The sequence below is a fragment of the Triturus cristatus genome, chromosome 10 (assembly GCF_964204655.1).
Source record: "Triturus cristatus chromosome 10, aTriCri1.1, whole genome shotgun sequence".
Classification (NCBI taxonomy): domain Eukaryota; kingdom Metazoa; phylum Chordata; class Amphibia; order Caudata; family Salamandridae; genus Triturus; species Triturus cristatus.
The window spans coordinates 153,651,975-153,679,600 of NC_140593.1; the positions used below are offsets into that span (position 1 = coordinate 153,651,975).

General features: G+C 45.8%; 1 pseudogene; it reads right to left on the reverse strand.

Moving 5' to 3' along the window:
* Positions 1-15: 15 nt before the first annotated feature.
* LOC146789101 (uncharacterized) lies at positions 16-26,290 on the reverse strand (annotated as a pseudogene).
* Between the last annotated feature and the right edge of the window lie 1,336 nt (positions 26,291-27,626).

The window sequence follows — 27,626 nt, forward strand, 5'->3', positions numbered from 1 at the left end:
CCTTCTGCTGCTGAACTAGTCATGGTCATCAATGAAGATGATCCAGGAATGCAATTTCATCCATTGTTTCCAGAAGTTATCTGTGATAGGATTGGAAAACAAAAGGATGATATCAACGAAGAAATAGAATTCTAGATTAGAAATACTAAGTAGTCCTTGTAATTCACCTATTATGGGGATTAAGAAACCAAGTGGAAAATAAAGAATAGTACAAGATCTGAGGAAAATTATTAAGTTTGTAGTACCCTGTTGTCCAATAGTGCCAAACCCAGCAGTGATTCTTTATCAAATTCCTTGTGATGAAGAATGGTACACAGTGATTGATCTTGATCAAGCATTTTTCCCGATACCTTTACATCCGGATAGCCAATATTTATTTGCTTTCCGGTTCGGAGACCGTGTCTTGGCATGCAGTATACAGAGAGCCCTTTGATTTTTAATCAGATCTTGAAAAAGTGTTTGGAGTCATTGATCATGCAAGAAAATTCAGTGTTAGTGTAGTACATTGATGACCTACTGGTGGCATCAAAAACAAGAGAGGCCTGTGTGACAGATACTATTGCCTTACTGAATCATTTGGCAGAAGGTGGGCATAAAGTGCAGCAGCAAAATTACAGTTTTGTCAAAAAGAAGTACAATATTTGGGACTCAAAATTGAGAAACGAGTTAGAAAAGTAACGCAAGACTGAATAAATGTGATTTTGTAAATGAGTTCTCCTAGAACTCAAAAGGAAGTTTGAATGTTTTTGGGAATGGTTGGATACTGCAGACAATGGATCAGTGGGTTTTCACTGATGGCAAAACCTTTACAGAGGTTGACACATAAGGATGTGGTTGATCCTATTGAGTTGGATGAGGAGAGTATGACAGCTTTTATTGAATTACGCAATAGTCTTTGTCAAGCACCTGCATTGAGAATGCCAGATTACACAAATATTTGGCATTATTATGCTGTGAGAGAGATAGATGTGCACTTTCGGTCCTAACACAAAAACATGGAATGGCACGTCGTCCAGTAGCATATTTTTCTACTTTGGATTCAGTGGCTGCAGCATTACCAGACTGTTTGAAAGCAGTGGCTGCTACTTGTGTGAGCCTTGAGCAGAGTGAAGCAATTGTTATGGGACATTGAGTGAAGGTATATGTGCCACACTCAGTTGAGATTCTTTTAACAAGATCACGAACTCAACATATGACGTGTAGTCGTCTGACTAGATATGAGAGAGTGATTTTGGGTGCTGAAAATGTGATGGTGACAAGGTGTACAACATTGATTCCAGCAACATTGTTGCCAAGTTCAAATTGTGAAGAAGTGAAGGATGAAGCAGATCATTATTGTTTGGGTGTGACAGAATTATGCACAAAATCAATGCCTGACATAAAAGATACACCACTAGAAGAATCAGATAGTGTGATGTTTGTGGATGGATCCTGTCTGAGAGATGAAAAAGGTGTATTGAGTGCTGCTTATGCAGTATGTACAGTGTCTATAGTTCTTGAAGCATCCTGTCTAAAAGGGGTAAATTCTGCTCACATTTCTGAACTAATTGCTTTGACAAAAGTATGTAAAATTGGCAAAAATCTGAGAGTAACCAAATTCACTGATAGTCAATAAGGTTTTTCGATGTTGCATGATTTTGGTCAGTTGTGGATGTAACAAGGATAATTGACTTCTTCAGGATCCCCAATCCGGAATAGTAAAAATGTGAAGGATTTATTGAATGCATTACAAATGCCCAAAAAGATTGCTGTGGTTAAATGTTCAGCACACAAGTAAGGAAATGGTGAATTATCGCATCAATTATAATATGCTATTTCTTAAGCGCACGTTCACTAAGGCTTCGCAGCACTGACTTAAACAGTAAAATTGTTGCAAAACGTCTCTTCGGGTCCTGTCATGTCTTAGCACAGATGCAGGTGGGGGGAGCAGACTGGGAGGTGGAGGGTGTGGACTTATGGGAATTCATCCCAACCTGCATAGCCAAATAGGAGGTTCTCTCTCGTCTGGGGACTTGGGAGACATTGGGTGAATCCTACAGGCAGCACCCGTCCCGAGCCCTGCAGGGGGCTCCACTCATCGCGTTTGTTTCAGAATTCAGGACATCCTACAAGTTACTGAAAGTAAACACCTCATAGGGGTGAGCGTCTGTTTGGGACAGTTCATAATGACCTCGGCCCTCCACCTCCCCGGTCCTACAGAGCAGCATCCTTGGGTCCATAAAGGGCATGCACCCAGAAGGGAGAACACCTTGGTTTATACAGAGACTCCAGTAATTAACATTGTGTGTCACCATGTGCAAAAACATGGCACAGTTTACCTAGCATGGACAATGCAATTATTTGAGAGGATGTGGCATTACCACCAGAGCTGCCGACTCTGGATATGGCAAACCAGGTTCCAGTCTTGGCATTGGCTCAATAACCTGCGATCCTTGGTCAATCAGTTAGGTCCGGATTTCGAGTCTGTTGGTCTGAGGACTGCCAGACTCACTGTGGCGCAGCGGTCCGACCGTCATATTACGACTTCGGCATGTGGACCTCCATTGCACCGCCGCAGCCGCCAGGGAACCGCGGTTCCCTGGCAGTGGCACGGCGGTTAGGGCTATGTAATATGCAGGTGGTGCCACTGCGGCACCACCATGCATATTACTAGTTTCAGGAGCAATGGTGGTCTTTACTCCATGAAAAGGCTAGTGGTCCTGAAAAAAGAAGGCCCTACAGGGACCCCTGTTCCCCATGTGCATGGGGATTCAAGCAGTGGGGCACAACATGTGTTCCCCAGTGTGCATGCACCCCAGTTCCTGCACGGCATGGACTTTTCAGTTCATGCCATGCAGGATTTGTTTGTGAAGTTCCCATTGCGGTGCCCATGTTTAGAGGCACCACTTCTGGGAACTTTAAAAAACAGCCTGCCAAACAGGAGGAAACTCATAATCTGGCGGTGGTCAACCATGGCAATGGCACAGCAGGAGCATGTCTGTGGCATACCGCCCACTCTTGCTGCACCAAAAGTCGTAATCGGGCCCTCTATCACCTCTATCACCTCGTGCCTAAAAACGAACCTGCCTTTGTGTAATGTAACCGGAGCTCATGTAAAGCAGATGCCTCAAAGGCTATGAGATAAAATGTACAAGGTGAGGTGTTCAGCCTGGAAAAGGCACAAGTCTCCTGGTGATTGGTGAGCCAAAGGTTGTGAGTGAGAGAAGCCTTGAGTGAGGCACCCAGGCCTTAGGCTATGACTAGCAAGTAGGCGAATAATGAAGTTGTAATGATGAGAAAAAGTGTGACTCAGTTCTTCAGTGGTTCAGATGTGGTGTCAGGAATCCAGAAATGACAACAGGAATCTCATGGAATGGACAATCATGTTTATTCCTTACTAGATCACCAACAATTAGCTCTCAATTTACAAGTCTCTTGTGAGAAAAAGCAGCATTCTAAGAATAGAACCAGGGCAGGGGCAATTGAAGGGAGATACCAAAGGGGACCTTAAGGAAGGTGAAAGGATATAAGGGACAATAAATCAGATTTTTGAAACAAGAAAACATTACTTCTCAAGAGTACAACAAACATTTTCCCTTACGCAGGCCCTTTCACATGGGGCAAGCCCCATGTGAAAGGGCCTGCGTCATGCTTACGCCTGCCATGAGGCAGGCGTAAGGTTTTGATGCATTGGCGTCCTAGAAGTGGCGCAGCGAAATCTCATAGATTTCACTGCGCCACTCCTACGACCCTTTCTTGCGGGGGAAGTGACGCATCTGACTAGATGCGTCACTTTTTTAAATATGGCGCAACATAGCGCATTATTTACGCAGCCGCTGCCTCACTAAAAGTGACGCAACGGCAGCGCAAAAGTGATGCAGGCCTTCATAAATAAGGCCCTCAGTATGTAAGGGAAAGGAGACAATGCAATTACCAAATAAAGCCATGAAGGAGTGCCACCAGAAACCATCACCAGTGCATCATATACTGCCATAACCTGTGTCATGCCATTTTACCTATAGTGAACTAAATACTTTCAAAGCAGGCAGCAGATTATTACCAATATTTTCCACTAACCTGATCCAGGAATTGTCTAAAAAGCTAGAACCGTGTTCTTCCAACTTGTCTAAAGAAAAAACAGCCACATTTTGCAACAAACCTTATCTGCTTATATGAGTTAATGGCTCACAGATACTATTGACTGTCATGCTATAAATACCTCTATATATGGGAATTATGATCAGCACTCTGCCCCCACTTCAAATATGTACCTTCCCTGCACTCAAAAGAATTGCTCTTATCCTATTACAGCTTCATGAGAAGCAGGGATTACACAGACAGTCGACCCATAACCCAAACATCACTTCCTCACATACTAGAAGCAAAGATTCAATGTAAATAAAGTAATGACGCGACCCACCTACTGAAACAAGGAGGACCAGAAGTATTCCCTCAGTTCTCTGAACCCAATGGTGCCTTCACACACCACAAATCTTGATGTAAATACTTATTTATATATTGGGTATTAATACATCAGGTTTAGCACGTGCGCCTTGTCATGGTCCCACTGCCCCCAAGTAGCAGTGGCTCTACATACTGTCAACCCAGCCTCAACCAGAAAGCAATTTTACCCTAAAAAGATGACTCAACTACACAAAAGCGTTAACATGAGACCCTCAAATTCATTATAGCCAAACATATTAAAGATGAAGGCTTACCAGGTAAATGAAACCTGTCACCATACTACCTCCCTGAGTCCGTTGATGGCATGCTCATGCTAACAGCCCACTTACAATTACACTTACTTCTCTCTTGTGTGTCAGCTTGCACAAACTCGGCAAATAATAACCCTAGTGTCATCAAATAGGTTAGTTAAATACCCCACAGTGATTGTAGGTGTTAAACAGGTGTAGGCCTACTCACAGATAACATGACCATCACAGGTGAAATGGTCAGCATCTTAGAACTATGTTTGTCTACTGTATACCAATCCATGACCTATTGGTCCACCATCAGAGGCCCAAACTGTGAATGCATAGTCACCTAATGTCTCAACACTTATTTCCCTATAATGAAGTAGCCATCATAGCCTCAGCTTTAATTCCTCCAAACTAAAGTGGACACGTGCACTGCCCAGGTGACACCACACCAGCTGACATACTTTATGATCGCCATATTGTAATAGTGTTTTATTGGTGTATAACTGTACATGAACTGCATTAAGGCATTGTTGGTTAGAGCGGAACTTCAGCTCTAGCTGTAAACACCTTTCCTTGTTGAAGAATGCGAAGAAGGCTAATCAAGTCCTTCGACAGCCTTATCTGCCTGAGGACAATACGGCCACTGTGGCAAAGACACTGTTCCAACAGCTGTCTCGTTATTGTACACTGCTTCAGTTGTTCTAATAATGTATGTCGGTGTGAGGAAAACCAAATAAATGGCTTCTGAAAGGGCCGGTTTGGTTCTAAGATTAGTTTATTTAGCCAAAGAGAAGGGAGGGTTTCTCAAACCAATGAACCTTTCTCAAGTAATGCTCAATGGGTTGTGGGCCGGGTTCGCTGTCTTATGTTGGTGCACTAAGGTTTTAGTATCAGAAGGTCCAGAGAATCCTTTCTCAGGCCATATTCTGCAGCAGAAATCCACAGGACATATCATTGGTGCTCATACAGAGGACCCTATCTTTAAGCAATTAAGTTTTTGCCAATTCTTACTAATGATGGAGACATCTCTCGTAATATTGGTCTCTTCCATCAGTTCACGCTGGTGCTCCCTCTCTCCTGTGGGTTTGTCAGGCACTTGAGTAATTAAAGGTAACTACATATTAATTTCAGTTTTAAAGGTTATGTTTTGAATCTGGCAGTGGTGCAGAAATCTATCCCAACAGGAGTAAATTTCACCCCACCTCTTACTCGACACCTCTTGGCTAAGGGTTTTCCTAACACAGGAGTTGGGGTAAATGTCACTGTAAATACTCATGCTGCATGCTCTTTCAAATGTTTCACTCATCAGTGGAGTTTGATGCTGTGGATCCCTATACGGAGAGCTTTCATTCATAAAGAGCTGCTGCATTATTTGCTAAGTATAATCCCTACCATGACGTGGAAGTATCACTGGAATATCAAAACAAATATCAAAAACACCAACCGTGGTTTGGTGGATATCTACTGCATCTAGTTCAGAGTATCAGAGCTGGTCCTTTGAGCAATGAAGGGGCTACCTGGCACACATTAGCCGTGTATACACCATACCCAAGTCCAGATTTACAACATTTACTAACCCAGATAGTAGCCATGTATAGGCAACGCTGATAGTTTGTTTTACAATCAACTGTGATCGGGTATTTATTCCCGTCACTGCAAAACAAGTGCATCCGCCACGTGGAAGCCCCTCACCATACCTGGTGAGACCCCAGATGTCCCACATAATTCCATAAAGAATAAAGGTGCTGCTCTCAAGGGTCTTACCACGCGAGAAGGCCACAGAGCCACAGACAAATTTTAGAAGCCCTCCAGCTACCACCACCCACGGTAGGACGACAGTGGCACGTGCATCTGTTGGGTCCACAGACATGGTGATTGCAAAAGCGGCCAAAATGCTGCCTGCGTGGCCAAGCACCTCTCCATCAGCATACTTAGAATAGCCGAGGTAAGGAACATGCAGGTCTTTTTCTTGACGTAACTTGAACATGCTAATAGGTGTGAACAGTCTCTTAACAATCCCCTACCCTGTTGGAATTGGTGGCCGCTTTCATGTTGTAAAGTTTAATGAGTGTCATAAGTGCTGAAGTGACGTAAATAGCCACATTCACTCCTTGGGGTCCACCTTGGAAGAAACCAGTGGGACGCAAAGCCAAAGCGATGGAGTAGGTCACAAAAAACAGCAGATACAGCCCATCCACTAGGTTCCTACCAGTCATGAATACAGCCAAGACCATAAATAGAAGCAAAAAGACCGCCAGTAATGGGACAGGGAAAATGGGTTCAGTTGCCTGCCAGAACCGGTAGAGCAAGGAATACCTTTCAGCGAACCGTAGGATGGAGATGAAGCCAAAGAAGATGGCCGCCAGGGTATCCAAGGATCGAAACGACAGGATGTAGACCCCAATCTGGAAGAGCCCCACCATCCATAGCCAATGCACCTGCCCCACAAAGAGACTGGTGGTCACTCCCAGGACCCTGCATCCAAAGACGCTGGCGGACACCATATTCAAGGTCAGCCCAATGATGACCAGGTCGTTGCTGCTGGAGGCCATGGGTGAGCCATGGGTGATGGCTTTAGTTGTAGCCAGGTCTGTACCAGGGAGGATGACCATCTTACCAGTAAGTATATGAAGGAGCCTCCCTCCACCACAGTATGCCCCAACGAGACAGACGATGAGGTGGTTAGATGCCACAGCCGAGGCACCAAAGCTACTGTCGTAGTATGTGGCGGTTTCATGGGCAGAGTAGAGCAAGATGGCCAACGCCATCATGGCGAGGGCAGCCTCCTTCTGAAGGATGGCCACCAGACTGATGATGATCAGTCCCAGGATGAAGGCTGCAAGACCCGGGACCATGGCATTATGAAGATCAAGGGACCCACTGATGACCCCCTGACCGTCCATGATATGGATCACTCCCTTAGAGCACCATAGCGCTGAGACCATCAGGCAGAAGGACACAAACAAGGGGACTGGACCACGGCTCCTCCGGACTCTTGCAGGAGAGAAGAAGGGAGAAGTAAATAAAGGAAGGAAGAAAATTGGAGACCCAAGTAGATGACAAGGTAGAGATTGGAAAGAGAGTGAAATGTATGGAAGGAAGAAGTTAGTATAGGAAAGATGGATTTAAAGAGAAAGAAATCTGAATGGAGGGAAAATTAAAGGAATTAAAGAGATTGGGTGAGAGGAGACAGAGACTGAGAGATGGGATACATACATTTAAGTAACAAGCATTGAAAATGCAATAGTTCTCGCCTTTGATTAAGTTAAAGCCATTTGCTTTGCTAATGGTATTGTGTAGCAAAGCAAATGGCTTTAACTTAATGAAAGGCGAGACCTATTGCATTTTTAATGCTTGCTAAGTGAGTGACCAGGTTCCAGTCTGTTTAGATTAGGTAAAACCAACTGACGAGTATCCCTTTGGCAATTAGAGTAAAATTTTGTCTAACTGTCCTAGATCACCCTCCTTTACATTATATTCAACTACCAACCTTGGTAATGCGTAACGGGGCACAGTGTGGTGCAGTCCAGGGTTAGTGTAGTGAGCAGTACACATACTTCATGGCACATTAACTGACATTCCGCAATATAGATGCAACCCGTTATGAGACTTACAGTAATACGTTTGACATCATTCTGAACACCATTGTACGATTATAATCAGATCCTCCGTTTTTAAATCTTGGTTCTCTGCAACTCACCATTATTGCATTTGCCATCACCCCCCCTCATGTATTACAACCTCCTTCTTTGAAACTATACCCCTGCAACCTAGCAATATGTGATCTCCTCTCGCCTATCCACGTACCCCACCAACCATTACATGAACTCACATTCCTCACTAATGGTCACGACTCCCTCTAATTAATCTACCACAGAGAAAATTGAGTAAATGTTTGGAATGGATTACTTGACACCAGAGAATTCAAATAACCAGTACCAGGCAATATCTAGGGCGACTAGTATTATGTGCCTGGGGAGGACCAAATTATGTGGAAGGGTGAAAAAATTATGTAGAAATTATGCGGCATACTGTAGAACATTTTATGATAGTATTAGTTTATTACTTTGACATGTTTACACATGATAACACTGTCTGTAAAAATATGTAATCTTGTTTGTACCAGGTTAACTTCCAAATACAGCAGTAAGCCAGTGAAAGATGGCCTGTCGATCTTTGTGATGGGCCTTCCACTGTGCAAGAACACAGAGTGATTAAACAAATGCATTCTGGGGTTTATGAGCTTGTGTTGCTTCCGTTGAAGTAAGTGGACTAGCACACTAGAAAGCAATGATTTGGAGGTTTGGAAACAGCGTCGTTGCAAGAGTGACCCATGTTAAGACTGTACTCATCAGACAGTCTCCTTTTTCCACATGCGGGCCTATGTTTACAAACTAAAATTACAAGTCCCAGTATGCTTAAGGCTGTTGACTTAAAACTCAATCAATCTCATAGTGTGTGGCGACATGGTCGCTAGAACAGTCAAATCCATTGTTTAAAATTTGTCTACGTAAGTGCCTTCTGTCCTATAAAACCACAAGGGGTTATTGCATGAAGATGAGAGAGGAAAGGAAGCATTGTCACCTTTTTTCAGTGCTGGACTTTTAATGTATTACCCTTTGTGTTCTGGGAATTGTGAGGAACCTAACCTTTAAGGGCCAAGCGGCGCAGAGTACGCCTGAAATCCTCAAGTTCTCCTGACTTGCAATACAGAGACACTGGACACTCCGTCTGGCGTAAAAGATAGAGTTTTATTAGCTGCAGCTAGTACAGTTGTCCGTGAAGTCACACAGGGATGGGTTCACAAGAGACTGCTCCTGACCTCCGTGGCGCACAAACTTTTATACAGTGAAATACAATGGATACAATGGATAACCCAAACACATATAGAATTTGAGACATCGACAAATGTTACCAACAATGGTTTAAGCTAAAAACTGACTCGGGTTCCAGGTGATGTTTGTTGCTGGCCCCTTTAAGCAAATTGCAAAGAAATCCACATGATACAGTTTACAAGGAAAGAAAACATGGTTGTATGTTCTAGAAGGACAGTCGTGAGACCAGAGAATGCATGAGATGTGTAGCGAAGGGCAGTAGATAAGATAAGCGGGAGGAAAGAATGGTGTGAGCTAACAGATAGTTCGGGCGGGGATTATCCGGCTCAGACATGAATTAGTGTATTCGGCCAGACCCTGACACTAGTTAATAAACACGGGACGAAAAGCTACCTGACACGCAAGGGCAGAAATGACAAAAACATCTTGTTTAACAGCTGCCTGAGTGAGGGCAACCTAAGATGGCGGAAAACACAAGATGGAGTCTGGGTACGATCGAGAAACGACAAATTTCAGAACCTCAGACCCTCCTTTAGCCATTACTCAGGCAATAACACAATGACTGGGCTCATGTTAGTCTGAGTCGGAGTCGATATCAATTGCCATAAGGTCGTTTAACTGTTGCTGGACCATCATCTTAATATTCTCTGTTTGTTGGGTTACAGGCTTTGATACACATAAGGTAGCGAACAGACCTCAGATAGCAGGACCACAGTGTATGCACAAGCAACAAGAGAATATGATGGCCAGAATTGCTCCAAGGAATGTTAGTATCTTCCATCCCCAGGTAGATAATAATCTCCATAACCATCCCATGAGGGACCAATCTCCTTCGTCCTGATGGATCGATGCGGAGATGGTATGTCATTTTGAGATGGCCTAATATACAGTCGGGGCGTCATCAGGAATGTATATACAGCAGCTTGATCCAATTAATTTACAGACTCCTCCTCGGTCTGCTAGGATCACATCTAGCGCAATTCTGTTTTGTAACGTCATGAGACGGTCCGCTCGGAGTTCTGCAGTGATGTTACTTAAGGCACCTGCAGTAACATCGATGGTTGTCTCAACCACGCGAACTAATCGCCTAATGTTTCCGCTGTTAATCATTGGTCCCCAGAAGGGAATGAATCCTTTGAAGAAATCTCCTCCCTCCTGGCCAGCTGTGTCTTTGGCATCAAATACGCCTCTACCATATCTGTGTCTGTGATGGTCTGAGGTAGGCCTGGGCGGTAAATTCCGTTCCGTTCGCGGAATTTGCGGAATTTGGGTAATTTTGCGTTCTGCGGAGAACGCGAAATTGCCCAAAATTACGCTTTCTGCGTCTTCATGAAATTTTTGCTTGTTCGCGTTCTCAAAATGCGTGTTCGCGAGATATTTCTCCCCGAGCACGCAAACAGCGATTGTGAACAGGAAAAAAGCATCGCGAACAAGCAATTCCGCGTGTTCGCGGAATTTCTGCGTGTTCGCGGAGATTTTTTACCGTTTCGCTGAGATTTGCGTAACGCGATTACGCAAATTCCGCCCACCCCGAGTCTGAGGGTGCAGTATACGTTGGGGGAAGCAAGAATGCTATGTAACATGTTCCCGAAAAGTCAGAGGGGAGCCATGTATATGCTTTGTCATAGCAGACAAAATAGGTTCCTTGTGATGGGATCAATGGAGGGTTATTTTGAGGCGTGAATACATATATCTGGGAACAGTTTTGTTGAGTGTCATTCTCCTTGCTATTGATTCGGAGGCAAAAGTTGCCTTGGTGGGGTACAGTCCATGCTGGGGAAGACTTCTCTTGTTTGGTCTTGTTATTAAGACTGGAAATGTAATGAGTTACATTCCAACCTTCGTAGGCTTTCTTTTCATCAAAAGGAATCTTACTCTTCCCTAGAATTTTAGCCATGGTCACTATACCCTTTATCAAAGTACCGTGGCTAAAATCCATTCCATTCTCAAATGTACCTATCGGATATCGAAGTCTGTTGTGGTAGGCAGCCGAAAACATGGTCAGGTAAGCCCATGCTGAACCTTCATATGAGAAAGGCAATACTAAATAGGGCATCCCTTTATGGGCAGTGTGAGGCATGAGTCCACATTCCCAACAGTCAGATATGTTGACAACTAACTGGTGTTGGTGTAACAGCTGGATAAACAAATTATTTTGATACTCCATCCTTCTTATTTGTTCATGTGCGGAAAGGGCACTTATCTTGTGTTGAATTTTAGTGGGACGAGAAGGTACAGAAGTAGATAAAGGAACAGTTTTTAGTTGTAACACATGGACAATCCAACCTATACATGCTAATAAAACACATAGAATCAGCAACACACACAAGGTTACGCCAAAACGACTACGTAATAATTTACAATATTTGGTTTGCATATTCTGTCTCCTATCTACCTGACGTGATGTACCATCCATCCTGGCTAGAAAAATTTGTCGCTCGCAGCAATCTTCCCCAATCACTTGGCTATTTGATAATCCTGAACCTAGCGGATCTTGACCATAAACCAGGTTCAGTCCAAGACTCCTACCGAGAGCCTGCGATGGGGACAGATGGCACAAATACTATCTAAAAAGGAAAAATAGTTCATTGGTGGCAAAAATAACAAATGTTCAAGTCTTTGCTTCAGGCCTGGTCCTCAGGTTGTATCGTTTCTTTGTTGGAATCGTTTGGTCCTGAAAGATTATTTCCGGATGAGTAGTGTTCACTTGTAGATGTAATGGAATGGTTCTTCGAAGAGTGTCATCACTTTCTTCCTCAGTCTGGGTGTCTTCCAGCCGTGCGTTACTAAATGGTACGAACCGGGGAGTCTTGTCTCCTTCAGACTCACTTATGCCACCGCGGACCCACTGGTCAAAAGGCAAGGGCAAGGGTACCTTTTTGCAATGCACGGCGTGGACCCAGTTTTTCTTGCCTTCTATCCTTACTGCTGTCCGCGTAGCCAGTAGAACCTGGCGAGGAGGTGACCAGCGAGGATCAAGATTTTTCTTTCGTTGAAAGTTCTTGGTGCAGACCCGGTCTCCCGGTTTGATAGAGTGACCTGGGTTTGTTGAGGCCTCTGGCAGAGCACTTTGAACCTGTTGGCGAAGAATACTTAATTTAGCAGTCAAGTCATGAAGGTAATCAATAAGCATAGGGTACGGTATGTCTGAGTACTTCCTAGGACGAGGAACTCCCCAAATATTGGCGGGGCGTCCGAATATCACTTCATATGGACTAAGTCCCATATGAGAGTGTACAGTAGTTCTGGTGGATAGTAAGGCCAGTGGTAAAGCGTCAGGCCAGGCAAGACCTGTGCTGGCCTGAATCTTTGCCAATTTCAGTTTGAGAATGCCATTGTAGCACTCTACCAAACCCGCTGATTGTGGATGGTTTGCCGCATGGAATTTTTGTCTAATACCAAGACCCGTACATACTTTCTGCATGATTTTGCCTACAAATTCACTTCCATTGTCACTCCAGACAATTCGCGGCAAACCGAATCTAGGAAAAAACTCTTTCAGTAATACTTTAGCAGTTGATACAGCTGTGTTATCTTTTAAGGGGTAAGCCTCTATCCATCTAGAGAATGCACATACTACCACCAGAACATACTTGAGATTGTTGCATCGATCCATGTGTATATAATCAATCTGTAATACTTCAAAGGGGTACGTAGGGGGAGAGAAATGGCCTGCAGTAGTTGGAGTACCCTTCCCTGGGTTATGCATTAAGCATATAATGCAATGTTTTACCACATTGTCTGCACATTTTGGAATTCCTTCATTTTGCCAAACTGGAGCCAGAAGTTTGCATATGCCTTTAGCACTAATGTGAGCTGGTCCATGAGCCATAGTCACTACAGGTAATACATATGCATCTGGCAACATCCATCGTTGATGCTCTGACAATTCTGTCCAACATCCATTCGAATCCAACATTCCCGTACTTTCTTTCCACTTACTCAATTCTTTCTCTGTAGCCTCTTCCTGAATCGTTCTTACGCTCTCAATTGTGTCCTCACACATTCCTCTTTCTGGGATCTGATTTGCAGGGCCTGCAACGTACATGTGACTTGTGATGTTCCTAGCTGTGTTTTTCGCTACCTCGTCTGCGAAAGCATTCCCGCGACCAATGTCATCTGTGACTCTTTTATGTGCACTACACTTGATGATGGCAATTTGGGTAGGTAATGTGAGAGAGTCAAGAAGATCGGTGACCAACTGGCCATGCTGAATCTTCGTTCCATGGGAAGTAAAGAATCCTCTTTCCTTCCATAAACGACCAAAACTGTGTGCCACGCCAAAGGCATATTGGATGTCTGTGTAAACATTCACTCTTTTCCCTTTCGACAGCACACATGCTCTAGTCAAGGCTATCAAATCTGCAGCCTGGGCTGAATTGTATCTGATACATGCTGTCTCCACTACTGTATGTAATGTGGTGACTGCATAAGCTGAGGTAGTCTCGCCATTGGGTAATTTGAAACAGGAACCGTCAACCCACAAGGTTCCATCCGGATCCTCGAGCGCAGTATCCTTTAAATCTATTCTTCCTTTTGTTTCTTCTTCTGTGCGAAGAAAGCAATCATGATGATCCCGAGGATCTCTTTCATCTGGGAGTGGTAACAAAGTAGCTGGATTCAAGGTGTTACATTGCTTTATACGTATGTGGCTTACCAAGAGAGTCAACTCGTAACCAGACAACCGAGCCCTCGTGAGATGTTGTGTTTTAGTTCTATTCAATAAAGTGTCCACAGCATGTGGTACCATGACAGTGAGAGTGTGGTCCAATACTACTCCAGCTGATTGACGAATAGAGATTGCTGTCGCCGCCGTAGCTCTGAGACAACTAGGTAACGCTTTAGCTACCGGGTCTAACGTAGCAGAAAAGTAGGCACATGGCCTCTGTTTGTCTCCAAATTGTTGTGTCAAAACTAACAATGCACAACCTTCTCTCTCATGGACATAGAGCGTGAAACATTTACTGTAATCAGGGGTACCTAACACAGGAGCAGAACACAGGGCTGATCGTAAGTCAGAAAAACTCTTCTGACATTCATCAGTCCATGGGAGTGGATGGGGCGTGTCTTTCTGTGTAAGTGCTAATAAAGGTTTGGCTAATAAAGAGAAATTAGGTATCCATTGTCTGCAGTAGGAAGTAATGCCCAAGAAAGCACGTACTTCTCTCTGGGTCGATGGTACCGACATGTGCGTAATTGCTTCAATGCGTTCGGGGGTCAGTCGCATTCCCTCCTTTGATAAGAGATGACCTAAGTATGTAACTTCTTGGCACACGTACTGTAATTTAGAAGGTGATACCTTATGATTGAGATCAGACAAATGCCGCAACAATGCCACAGTCACATCTTTACACACATCCTTTGAATCAGTCGCAATCAACAAATCATCCACATACTGAATAAGAGTGGCTCCGGGAGGCAAAGGGAATGTATCAAGCTGTGACTTAAGAGCTTGACTATAAATGGATGGACTTTCACAATAGCCTTGTGGTGCTCTCTTGAATCGGAAGCTTCGGCCTCCTAAACAAAATCCAAAAATATCTCTGCTCTCTTTAGCAATAGGAATGCTGAAGAAAGCGTTCTTTAAGTCAATCACGGTGAACCAAGCTGCTGAAGCTGGTATCATCATCAGTAAGGCTGTAATGTCTGGGACAACAGGGAACTGTGGTGAAACAATTTTGTTCACCTCTTGAAGATCAATCACAAATCTATAGACTGGTGGTTGAGAAGGATCATTTCGCTTAAGAATCGTAAGAATAGGGCTGTTACACACATTTCCTCTCGTTTCTTCCACCACACCCTTCTGGACCAAATCTTGAACAATAGCCAATAATGCTTTTTCACCTTCATTGGAAATCTTATACTGAGCTATACGTGGCAGTTTAACATTAGGCTTGAGAGTGACAACATATGGTGGAATCGCAAGACGACCCACATCATTCGCACCCGTAGCCCAAAGACTTTCAGGAAGAGATAGTAATTCAGGTGGAAACTTATCTCTAGACAAATGCATTGACGATGTTAGTTTCTTACCTAGTGTAAGATACACACCAGAAGGGGAGCAGTGTAACGTGGCATGTAACTTTTCAACAGATCCAAACCCAATAGATTCTCACCACAACCAGTTGTAAGGATAAGTGATGCTTCCAGGTCATATGGACCAATCGAAACAGGTAAAGGGCAAGAGACTGGGTTACGAACTGGGGCGCCGGAAAATCCTACAGACGTGTTTATTAAGCCAGACAAAGGTGCCCCAGGGAGTTTAGAATAAATAATAGAACTTCTCATTGCACCAGTATCTAAAAGAAATGGCTCTGAAATACTCATTGCATTGACAGTGACATAAGGACCATTCTGATCTACTGGAATTGATACTACTCCCTTACTTTGTCTATGGCTGGCCTATTCATTTTGGAAACTTTCGTCGCCACCTTCAACATAATAGTCACTATAATATTGTGTAGACTGGACTCTCTGTTGGTCAAAAGATTTCACAGCGTTAAGAGAGGGAAAGGAACGCTTCTCTTGGAGGGACGAACCTCTACCTCTACCCCTGGAGACTGACTGGAAATGACCACGGCCTCGTGGGACAAACACTCCATTATTACGTTGGAGCAAAACTGGACAATTACTCTTAAAGTGTCCCTCTTCCTTACAGTAAGCACATTGGTTTGGACCTAGCATAGATCGGGGTACATAATGTTCGGGCTTCTGAAACACTTTCTGAAACTGTGGGGGCTGAGAAGACTGGTGCTGAGCAGGACGTGGAGGATAAGCCTGCTGTAAAAGAACCTTTGTTTTTAAATCTTTATTTTTCTTCTCCTGCTTATCTTTCTCTTCCTTGTCTCTGTTTTCATAATATTGTGCTGTAGCCAATATTTTAGCAGTAGAAGAAACAGCCCATGCACTCTCGGAACTTTTTAATTTATTCGATAATTCGGGAAGCAAGTTAAATACGAACTTGTCCACAAATAAGCGTTGTCCACCTTCCGTGCTCATATCCTGACCACTATGATCCAGAAAGGTCTCCTCAAAATGAGTGAAGAAATCGGAGACGCTCTCGTCTTTCTTTTGCTTACAGGCGGTTAACTTATCCCAATTTACTCGTACTGCAGGCATAAGAGTCTTCATTAAATCAATGATTCTACCAGGAAGTGCTGTAATCAGATTGTCAGGCTTTGCGCCGCCAACTTATGCTGTGTCAGCAGCTCTAATAGCTGCCCAAACACCACCTAATTCGGCAGCATGTTCTTCCCTACGAATTTTCGCCCATATTGCTTGTGGAACAACATTCCCAAATAACATATCAATGTCAGCTAAGTTCATAACGCAAGCCTCAACTGTCTGGGATAGCTCCTTATAATAGCCAGCAGGATTTTTACGTGGGTCTGGAAGTGTTTGTTTAAGGGCTAAAACTTCGGCTCTTTTCCAAGGTTCATGTACCCATATACGCTGGAAATGAGCAGCTACCGGCTGAGAACCACCTACTGCCTCTCTCCATACTGGGGGAACTTCACGCATTGGATAATGTTTAGTTTTGTCAATAAGATCAGTTTCGGGGAGTTTTAGAGAGAGAAATTAAGTCCTAAATTCAATCAGCATAATCACCGCTTTCTCAACGTCTGCTCCTACTATAAAACCTTTATCAAAATCGGCTTGGAGCTTCATCAGTTCCATAGGAGCCGTGTCTAATTCCATATCGTCCCAACCCTTAATGAGAGTGTCGCACATTATGTCAAAAACATATCTTTGAATGGGCTCTGTCCATTGACAAAAGGTGCTCAAAATATCCCGTGCACTATATATTGGACCTTTCTCAATCCATTTACGGGCGAGGGAACCTAATACTGCTTTTTCTTCCGTAAGAGGAAGCTGACAACGAGATTGTCGTCTAGAAGAAGACGGAGACAGATTCAGGGCTCCAATTAAGGGAGAAAAGAAACTTGTGACAGCATTTGTGAGTCTCCTCGGTGTACCTGGAGAGTTTCTCACCAGAACAGGGGATAGAGAGTAATTTAAAGGAGATGGAATAACAGGAGAAGGAGAAAACAAAGGCTGGGGAGGAAGAGAAGTATTATTTGGCTGAGCTGGTCGCTGAGCAGCTGCTGGCTGAGCCATAGGAGGTGCATTAGGAGTTTGCACATAGGGTGGAGGAGAATTCAACAAACAAGACATTAAAGGGTCTTCCTCTATATCTTTACTCTTCTCTGAAGGGGAAGTAGGCAACACCGGATAGCATCTATCTACTGCCAGGCGATGTTGTCTTTCTGATACCTCCCTAGCAGAGTCTACTTCGTTATTTCTTAACTGCTGGGCAGCCTGTAAAATCGACATATTTGTATCTTTTTGATCTCTTCTTGCTTGTTTCATTTCTTTCTGTTTGGCTTCCTTTCGCCAAAGGCGGAACGAGTCAAACATTGCCGGCCGGGCTTTTCTTCTAAACCAAGTGGTTTCTAAATTGTCTAATATATTGGACTCAAAACTGCCATTTTGTGGCCACTGCAAAACACCATCTCTTCTGGTATATCGGACCCATGTTTTGTTAAAAGTAATGGGGCCAATACCATGTTTTGAATAGAGCTCATAAGTGGGAGTTCCAACCGGAGGAATCGGACAAGAGTCCTCGAGCTGGGAGTTCCTAGTACAACCTAAGCAACAAAATCGACGAAACTTACTTAGACCAGGCATCGTTATTTCTCTGGACTGTTCTACAAACTTCAAAAAAAAGGGGGGGGGGGGTGTCAATTCTTAACAAAACAGCACAAACGTACTCACCCTTGGCTTCAATTATTGCAACAATTGAAATACAAAAAGGAAACTCAAAAGACCCAAAAAGCAAAATTTGTGGGAGCGACCCACCAATCAAATACTTAACTAAGTATCCTCTTACGCCAACCGGAAGTCCGTCTATCGTCTCGCTCTACCAAATCTTCACAAAAACTGGGGCCAAGGCAGGACGGCAGTCAGGGCAGCAGTCACAGCAGCCGTCTGAAAGGAGAAGCCACGCCGCAAAATCCTTCGGTCCACTTCCAACATACAGGGGTCAATCACGTGGGGCGCCTCCTCCGGATTTTCCTTGTGGGGCCCCTCACGATCCTCTGGCTGCACCGCTACCACTGAAGCCGTCCCTTCGTGGTCGCCATTTGAGGAACCTGACCTTTAAGGGTCAAGCGGCGCAGAGTACGCCTGAAATTCTCTAGTTCTCCTGTCTTGCAATACAGAGACACTGGACACTCCGTCTGGCGTAAAAGATCGAGTTTTATTAGCTGCAGCTAGTACAGTTGTCTGTGAAGTCACACAGGGATGGGTTCACAAGAGACTGCTCCTGACCTCCGTGGCGCACAAGCTTTTATACAGTGAAATACAATTTATACAATGGATAACCCAAACACATATAGAATTTGAGACATCGACAAATGTTACCAACAATGGTTTAAGCTAAAAACTGACTTGTGTTCCAGGTGATGTTTGTTGCTGGCCCCTTTAAGCAAATTGCAAAGAGAATCCACATGATACAGTTTACAAGGAAAGAAAACATGGTTGTATGTTCTAGAAGGACAGTCGTGAGACCAGAGAATGCATGAGATGTGTAGCGAAGGGCAGTAGATAAGATAAGCGGGAGGAAAGAATGGTGTGAGCTAACAGATAGTTCGGGCGGGGATTATCCGGCTCAGACATGAATTAGTGTATTCGGCCAGACCCTGACACTAGTTAATAAACACGGGACGAAAAGCTACCTGACACGCAAGGGCAGAAATGACAAAAACATCTTGTTTACCAGCTGCCTGAGTGAGGGCAACCTAAGATGGCGGAAAACACAAGATGGAGTCTGGGTACGATCGAGAAACGACAAATTTCAGAACCTCAATTGTAGTGTAGGAGAGTAGGATCTGCTTCACACTTTTTGCTGGTGTTTCACTGGTTTTCTACCTTAGTCTGGCTGTGGCCCTGCTAATCAGGACCACAGCCTAGCTGCTTCCTCTCTAAAATAGTTTCCATGTACATTAGGTACATATCTAATTGGATTCTGGAGTGCCTTATAAGCCCCTAGTATATGGTATACTATGTACCTAGGGCATAGGTACCTCAGAGGCCTCCCAGGGACTGCAACATATATTATGCCACCCCTGGGAAGCACTCCAAAATGGCACCACAGGTCTGCTACTGCAGCCTGGGTAAGGGTGTGCTTGCACCCTTACAGTGGTATAGGCTACCTATATCCACACATATATACAGACACATATAAACCTATAAGCCCCTCCTATGGCAGGCCTTGACAATCCTGAAGGCAGAGTGCTTGGTTTTATGTGAGAGGGTGCCCAAGCATGAGCTGAGCCCCTCTGCAGCTTTCAGAAATACTTCATTATGGCTGTTCTGTGATACAGCCATACTATATATTCTTAAGTGCATTATAACCTCGCGGTAAATGCTAACTTTGGAATGGTTGCATCAAAACATGTTGTGTTTGGTGACAAACGCTTTGGAATACTACCCCACCCCCAGCCAGTTCTGGCGGCGGGGGTAGCATTCCACCCTTCTAGAGGGAGAGACATGTTCACACTGGCTAAACCCGGTAGGACTTTGCTGAGCCCGGGCATCACAATTGGATGCCTCTGCCACAGACACGGGTCTGGCCTCCTGCTGCTGACTGAAACTCCGGCAGGGGAGGCCTGGACAATAGGTTTTCTGTCGAAGGGAGGTGTGACCACCTCCCCAGACAGGCAGATGTGTATTGGGGCTGGGTGGGAGCACTCTCTGGTGCTTGGAAGTCCTGCACTGGGGGCACGTTTGCTGTCCCTGTGCATAGCCCAGTTCAAACCGGTTGCAGGGGCTACCTGCCCCTGATCTGGCGTGAAACTGGACAAAGTAAATGGGTGTAACCACCCCTCTTTCCAGGCCCACCCATAGGTGGGGCCTTAGAGGTAGTCCATCCCCTCAACTTACTATAAGTATAGGAATCCAGCCCCTAGGACTTTAGATTACCCTGGACGAAACTCTGCTACAGATATCCTGGACCTTCGACGTTCTATCCTGACTAGAAGACTGAAGAAATCTCCCTTGGGGTCAAGGAGTGACTTCCCTGCTTGGCAGGCACCAAAGAAACATCTGACTGGTCTGCATCGCTGAAGCTCCCGCCGGATGCCGGTGTCTTTGCATCACCAGAGGTGGATTTCCAGACTTCCCCGAGGCTACCCTGAGTCCACAGCAAAGCCGAGGCCCGTGGATATCGTGGGTGACGTGGAACCGTGACCCCAGGACACCGTGAACTTTTGCAGCAACACTATCTTCCTGGTCCTCCTTGAAGTTGTGCTTTAGGCTCTGAGTAGCCCCAGCCTGGCTCACCTTCTGCACCGAAGATTGTTGGCCTCCACTCCACGAGTGATCCGTGGGCCAGCTTCAAGTGCGACCGCTCAAGGCTCCTTCGCGATCACTAGCCCGTTGGCTAGCAGGTCCCCACGAAGGCAACTCCATTTCTGCTTAGGCTTTCCTGGTTGCTCCAGATGTGCCCTGACTTACCCTTGCTGGGTGAGTCCCTCAGACCTTCTGGTCGCCAACACCGCAGTACTCGACAGACTTTGTGGGACAGATTGAACCCGGCTTGTGGACTTCGTCAACACCTCCTGGACCTCGTGGCTGAAGAGTCAAGACACCCATCAACTCACCTGAAGCACCCGACATCTGTGGGCATTGGTCCATCCTGCCCTAAGTCACTGGCAAGTGACCCAGACTCTGTCCCCTCTGCTTTCAGGTTCCTTCCATCCTAGATCCGGCCTTGGATCTCTGCGGACACTTTTCCTCTTCACGGCAGCAGCAGTTCTTTGCAGGCTCCCATTGAAATCGACAACGCGACCCGACACCAAAAGACACCTATGCACCCGGTTTTCCTGGGTGACGTAACGCGAGTACTCCAGTGCTCTCGTGGGTGCTAGCCCTAGAACTTCTTAAGTACAAAAGGGTTTGGTCCTGACTCGATTAGAAGTGTCCCTAATCTTTAAATTTCCAACCGCGACATTGCCCATAGAAGATAACGGGAACCCGCGGTTGTGTTTACAAACTGCATACAGTCCCCGTGGGTCCCCTGTGTCACTACCTTGGGTGGTTCCTTGGGGTCCCAGCGATTGTAGAGGCTATAAGCCTAGTGTCTATTCCAGTCGTGGTTCTTATACCACTTTTTTGGTATATGGTTTGGTGCGCCCCTAGGGCCCAAACGTGTATTTGTGCTATTACTGATAATTACTGAGTTGTAAACTAAGTACTTCGAACTCCAGTCTCATAAAGAGACTAAAGGGTGTGTTTTATTCTAAATACATATTTTGAATATATACCTGGCGTGGTTGTCTTTTCATTTGATCATTCAAGAGATTATAGACAGGTAAAACAAGCTGCTTTACATTCCTTCAAGACTTAGCCTGAAGGCTGCACTCCATAGCTACCACTAGGATAGCTTTCAATAAAGGTTGTCTTTAACCTATCACCATAAGGGGTTGTTTGGACTGATACAAGGTGCCCACTAGAACTAGTGGACAGCATATATATCAGGCTACCTTCTCACATGTAGTCTTGGGTTTCTTCCTTTGAACCAGCTGGAGTAACTTCAAAGTAAGAAGAGCCCAGGTCTAGAGACATGGATTCCTGCGGTGACAAGCTTAATGGAAGGCTGACCACACTGCCCAGTTACACACATACGGTACCGACACCAATTAAAACCACGTGTAGCTTTAACAATACAGAAGTAGACAGTGGAGCAAAGATCACATGAATACGAGGCCTGTTATTAATTCTGGGGAGCGGGAAGGAAATGTCACCTTGGTTTCGAGTAGCACGGGGCCGCGTTCCTCCGGAACAAGCGTGACAGGCAATGGAAGTGAACGGGCAGATTGGCACATCAGAAAAAGAAAATTCACTATAAATTGAATTTCACTCTATCAGCGCTCTCTCAAAGAGAGATCGGAAGATGCATTCTCACTTCAGACACTTGGGCACAATGGTGAGCACTCGGCACAGTGACGGGACAGGGGAGACAACTCGATGGTAGGTTTGGTCTCTGGCCCCACCTTAGAAGGGGGCTATTTTAAACGTGCGCCTGTGTCGCAAGTTTGCGACGAGGCGCCGAGGGAAGCGTCACCGTCGGTCTGTAGGGATGCCCGCTCTCTGAGGAATAGAGGTCAGATTGTCAACAAGCGCGGCCCGTCATAGGACGGACAGAAGATGTGGACGCGGGGACTGCCTTTACTGGCGGCGAAAAAAAAAGTCCCCAGTGTATCACGCCACCAGTAAAGCATCCAATCCCCGCGTGCACATCTTCTGTCTCGTTTGTCTCCCCGTGTGCATGCTGGAATCAGGTGTGCAACACCCTATGGACTCAAAGGGCTTCAGCCCCCCCCCCCCCCCGTCGTGTGTGGCAGCCCGGGATGAGACAGCTTCCCGGGCACACACACAGACCCGCCCGAGCACTTCACAGGTCTTTAAAAGACCATTTGCATGTTAATGAGGCCTTGTTGTTGTTTCACCCCTTCTAAGTCCCCTGCAGCTCCACTCTGCCTATTGCTTAAAGATTCAGCCCCCCCTCCCCCCCGAAATCAGCTCCACTCTGCCTATTGCTTAAAGATTCAGTCCCCCCGAAATTTTTTCTGTAAAATCTCAGCCAGAGACGGGGTCAGGCTTTATTAGTTCCTAGACTGCACTTGTTTTGCCCGCCATTAACCCACAGAACAGGCCGCAGGTTTTTCGACATGTTTACTTTCCTATCATTTTCCGTAAGAAAGGGTCTCTTCTCACTCATGACCCCGAGGCCCTCCCACAGGGTGGGCGAGGGAAGACTTCCTCTCTGGGCATCTCCACCTAGCATTAGTTTCAAGCACTACATTCCCATATCGAGTTGTCATAAGCGCATTGAAGCAATCATTATGTATTTAGGCACTATGTCGCACAAAGTCTCAGCCGTGTGCCTCCCTCCCCAATTCCCCTGAACCCCACGCATGTGATCTCACCTGTATATCCCAGCAGAGCTGTCAATATGACCAGCAGGACCCCCAGGGATTGTGCTGGGGATGAGGGCGTGGCTCTGGAGGAGCTGTATGACGTCACTGACAGCAGGAGGGAGCCTGGAAGAACAGCAAAGACAGCCATTATGCAGCGATAAATAAAACACACGCCCGCCAGGGTCCCTCTTTAGGAGGGAATTTGGAAACACAACAGAGACAGACATGAAATGAGAACTTTCACTCACCCCAGCCTCTCTCCAATCTTGGGAGGAGCCGGATACACACCAAAGACATCAGTGACACAAACACACCTGTTCCTTTTAGATCTCGGCAGCACGCCCGTTAACCCAGGAAACACCTGTTCACCTCATTATTCCAATATTAAATATTGATCGGTTACAGGTGAGGAACTGTGGAAAAGCGGCCTACATGGCTGTATTCAGACATGAGCTGAGCTATAGGGGACCCAAGACTTCCCGAGACGCTTCTGCCTCCGAAGGCCGGTAGAGCTGAAACAGTCAGTCACACTGAGTTGTGAAGATAGCATGTCACTGACTCTCGCCAGCTCTACCGGCACCCGTAACCCATCCTAAACCATTCTCTTAGGCCTCAGAAAGCAACTCAACACTAATATGATTCCCCAACACCTCATCTAAAGAGAACCCATGACTCTCCATTCACAAAGCGCTTGCCTGCCTCAATCGGATTTTAGCGCTATTTAAACGAAGCAGTCTGGGTCCTACCTACAGAGATGGACAGGATCCCAATGGAATAGTGAAGGGGCTCTGGTGCCTTTCCTGGCTCCGGCATCCTGCGGCTGGAGTAAACCTAAAGGGCGGGCTGAATCCGCAGTGAGTCTGGAGTATGGGCTGAATCCGCAGAGTCTGAAGTGTGGGCTGAATCCACAGAGAGTTTGAAGTATGGGCTGAATCCGCAGAGAGTCTGAAGTATGGGCTGAATCCGAAGTGAGCCTTAAGTATGGGCTGATCCTGCAGTGAGTCTGGAGTGTGGGCTGAATCCGAAGAGAGTCTGAAGTATGGGCTGAATCCGAAGTGAGTCTTAAGTATGGGCTGAATCCGCAGTGAGTCTGGAGTGTGGGCTGAATCCGCAGTGAGTCTGGAGTGTGGGCTGAATTCGCAGAGTCTGAAGTATGGGCTGAATCCGCAGAGAGTCTGAAGTATGGGCTGAATCCGCAGTGAGTCTGGAGTGTGGGCTGAATCCGAAGAGAGTCTGGAGTGTGGGCTGAATCCGCAGTGAGTCTGAAGTGTGGGCTGAATCCGCAGTGAGTCTGAAGTGTGGGCTGAATCCAAAGTGAGTCTGGAGTATGGGCTGAATCCGAAGTGAGTCTGGAGTGTGGGCTGAATCCGCAGTGAGTCTGAAGTGTGGGGTGAATCCAAAGTGAGTCTAAGTGTGGGCTGAATCCGAAGTGAGTCTGGAGTGGGGGCTGAATCCGTAGTGAGTCTGGAGTGTGGGCTGAATCCGCAGTGAGTCTGAAGTATGGGCTGCATCCGAAGTGAGTCTGGAGTGTGGGCTGAATCCGTAGTGAGTCTGGAGTGTGGGCTGATTCTGAAGTGAGTCTGGAGTGTGGGCTGAATCCGAAGTGAGTCTGTGTTGAATCCGCAGTGAGTCTGGGCTGATGAGTCTGGAGTGTGGGCCGAACCCTGAGTAAGTCCGTAGTATGTGCTGAATCCACAGTGTGGGCTGATGAGTCTGGAGTGTGTGGGCAGATCCTGGAGTAAATCCGTAGTATGGGCTGAACCCGGAGTGAGTCCGGAGTGTAGGTGAATCTGGAGCCCGTCAGGCTGGGGCAGCTGGAGTGCGCACGGGTCAGTCACCGCTGGTGTCTCACTCCACACCCGGCCCCAGCAGCTCTTTATGTTTCTACATCTCACCAGCATTCTGAGGCCTTGGGTCACTAATTGCCATCAGACGTGTGCAACACCCGGTCCGACCATCTCTACTACCGTTCTCCGTGCACCTTTTATGTCATGGCGCTGTGAGGTAGCATTAACGTGCTATGTGCGCTTCTCAAAAACCCAAAGAGCTGCATTGTCACTGCTAGGTAATGGGTGCCAACTTTGTGCACATTATTATTAGCATTATCACTGCTAGGGTGACCAACTGGCATGGTTGCAAATTCAGGATGGTGAATGTAAAAATTCAGGACAAAGGGTCAAAATTCAGGACAAAAAATCAGGACTGAAGGTCAAAATTCAGGACAAAAATTCTAGACAAAAGGTAAGTTTTACAGACACATCAGAGGAGGTCGCGCAATATTACATAAGTAAATAGACAACCAACACAAGTACAAGTCAAAAATAGTTTATATTAGGTTGAGACAATCGTGCATTTCATGTTGTTTTTGGTAGGCATGCAGCTTTGATCAACTGTGCAGGTCTTTTTGTGGTATTTCATATGATCATGATATATTTATATGGTTACTGCACTGGGTTGTACAGTCTGATATTTTGTTTACAGTTCATGGTCCTGAGCAGGCATGTTTGGTGAGAGAAGTGGTCAGGAAGATCTGCTCGGGTGGACTTAGTTACTAGCATCTCATATCTGAGTGCCATTGTGAGATATAAAGCAGCATGCATAGAATATAGGTAATTGGGACCGCTAGTGGTGGACTAGAGAGCAGTTCTCCAAGTGGCCAGCCAGAAGAGACTGGGTTTCTGGTGCAGTGCCCCCCACCTGCCCCCCCCCCCACATTTTGCCTGGCTTTTGATGCAGGTGTACTGGGTCCCTGCTGTCCAGGTTCCCAGTACCTGTGCTCTTTCCCTACAGTCATGGCTTAAGGTCAATAACAGCTATAAACTACCTTCCCTTTTTGTTCACAGTTGAACATACATGTGTCCGCCTGCTCTAAGTCATCACTTGATGAGTGCAGTCTACGGTAGTGCACAGATGCTGTACAGCACCTGCACCCAGCTGCACATGGAGGCCTCCTTGAGAAGCAAAGACATGATAATTTTAAGTTCTAAAACAGTCAACCTCTCTTGCCGCACCCACACCACCTCTCACCTCAGGGAACTACACTGGCTCTCAAGCAACAAACGAACCTGATTCAAACTGCTCACACACGTACACAAAGCACTTCACAAAACCAGTTCTGCATACCTGAATATCAACACACACTTCTACACACCTCCCAGAAACCTCCACTCAGCCAGACTCTCACTAGCAAGCCGGAGGCCTTGCCTTCTCCCATGTAACCCCCAAAGCACGGAACAACCTCCCTTTCCACGTCGGAGCCTCCGATTCTATTCTCGTGTCCTGCAAGAAGCTGACAACCTGGCTCTTAATGTCTCTGCTGTTTTTTCTTTCCATCCTGGTATCTGTAGTTCACCTTTCATAATAGAAAATAAATCACAAATATCAGATTTAAATGAAAACATGTATAAATGGATTGTTTACTTGTTTGCCCTGGTTTATCTTGAGTAGTCCCTTTGGTTTTCACTGTGGTTCTAAATCTGTATCTGGCCACATCAACAGGACTGGACTGGGACAGAAAAGAGGCCCAGGCATCAAAAATAAAAGTGGCTCCCATCAGCGAAGCAGATAGCCAAAAAACAGGGGTCCATATTTACAAAGTGGGACAGTTTTGATCTTCTGAAGAAACATCAGCAGAACAACATGCCCACCAGACATTAAAACAGGCCAAAAAGCAGACAAAAACACTGACCCGTCCGGCCAGCCCTTCTCCACTGCCAGATTGCCCTAGTTTGACCCTGCATGCCAATCAATGCCAGTCAGTCAGAATGGTTCAGCAAGAAGTGTGCGGCTAGGAGAGTGCTGGCCCAGCCCACCCTGATTGAAGTCAGCCAATGGAGAGTTAGTGTCTCTTCCTGCTCGCGAGTGTGGGGCTCGGGGGGATGGCTCGGGGGCATTATTGCCGCTCCTTTACTGTAGTAATAGTGACATCCTTGAAATACACTCAAGTGGCCCTCACAATAAGCAATGCTGCTGCCCGCAGCAGTCCTTTCATGCAACGTGTGTGACTGTATGGCCTTTTACAATCATCAGGGCAATCATGAAGGCACATTCTTCTTTGAAGAACAGGTGATCTACTAAAGTTCTGGTGCCCAACTCTGGGACATTCTCAAATTCAGCATTGCAAAGAGGTC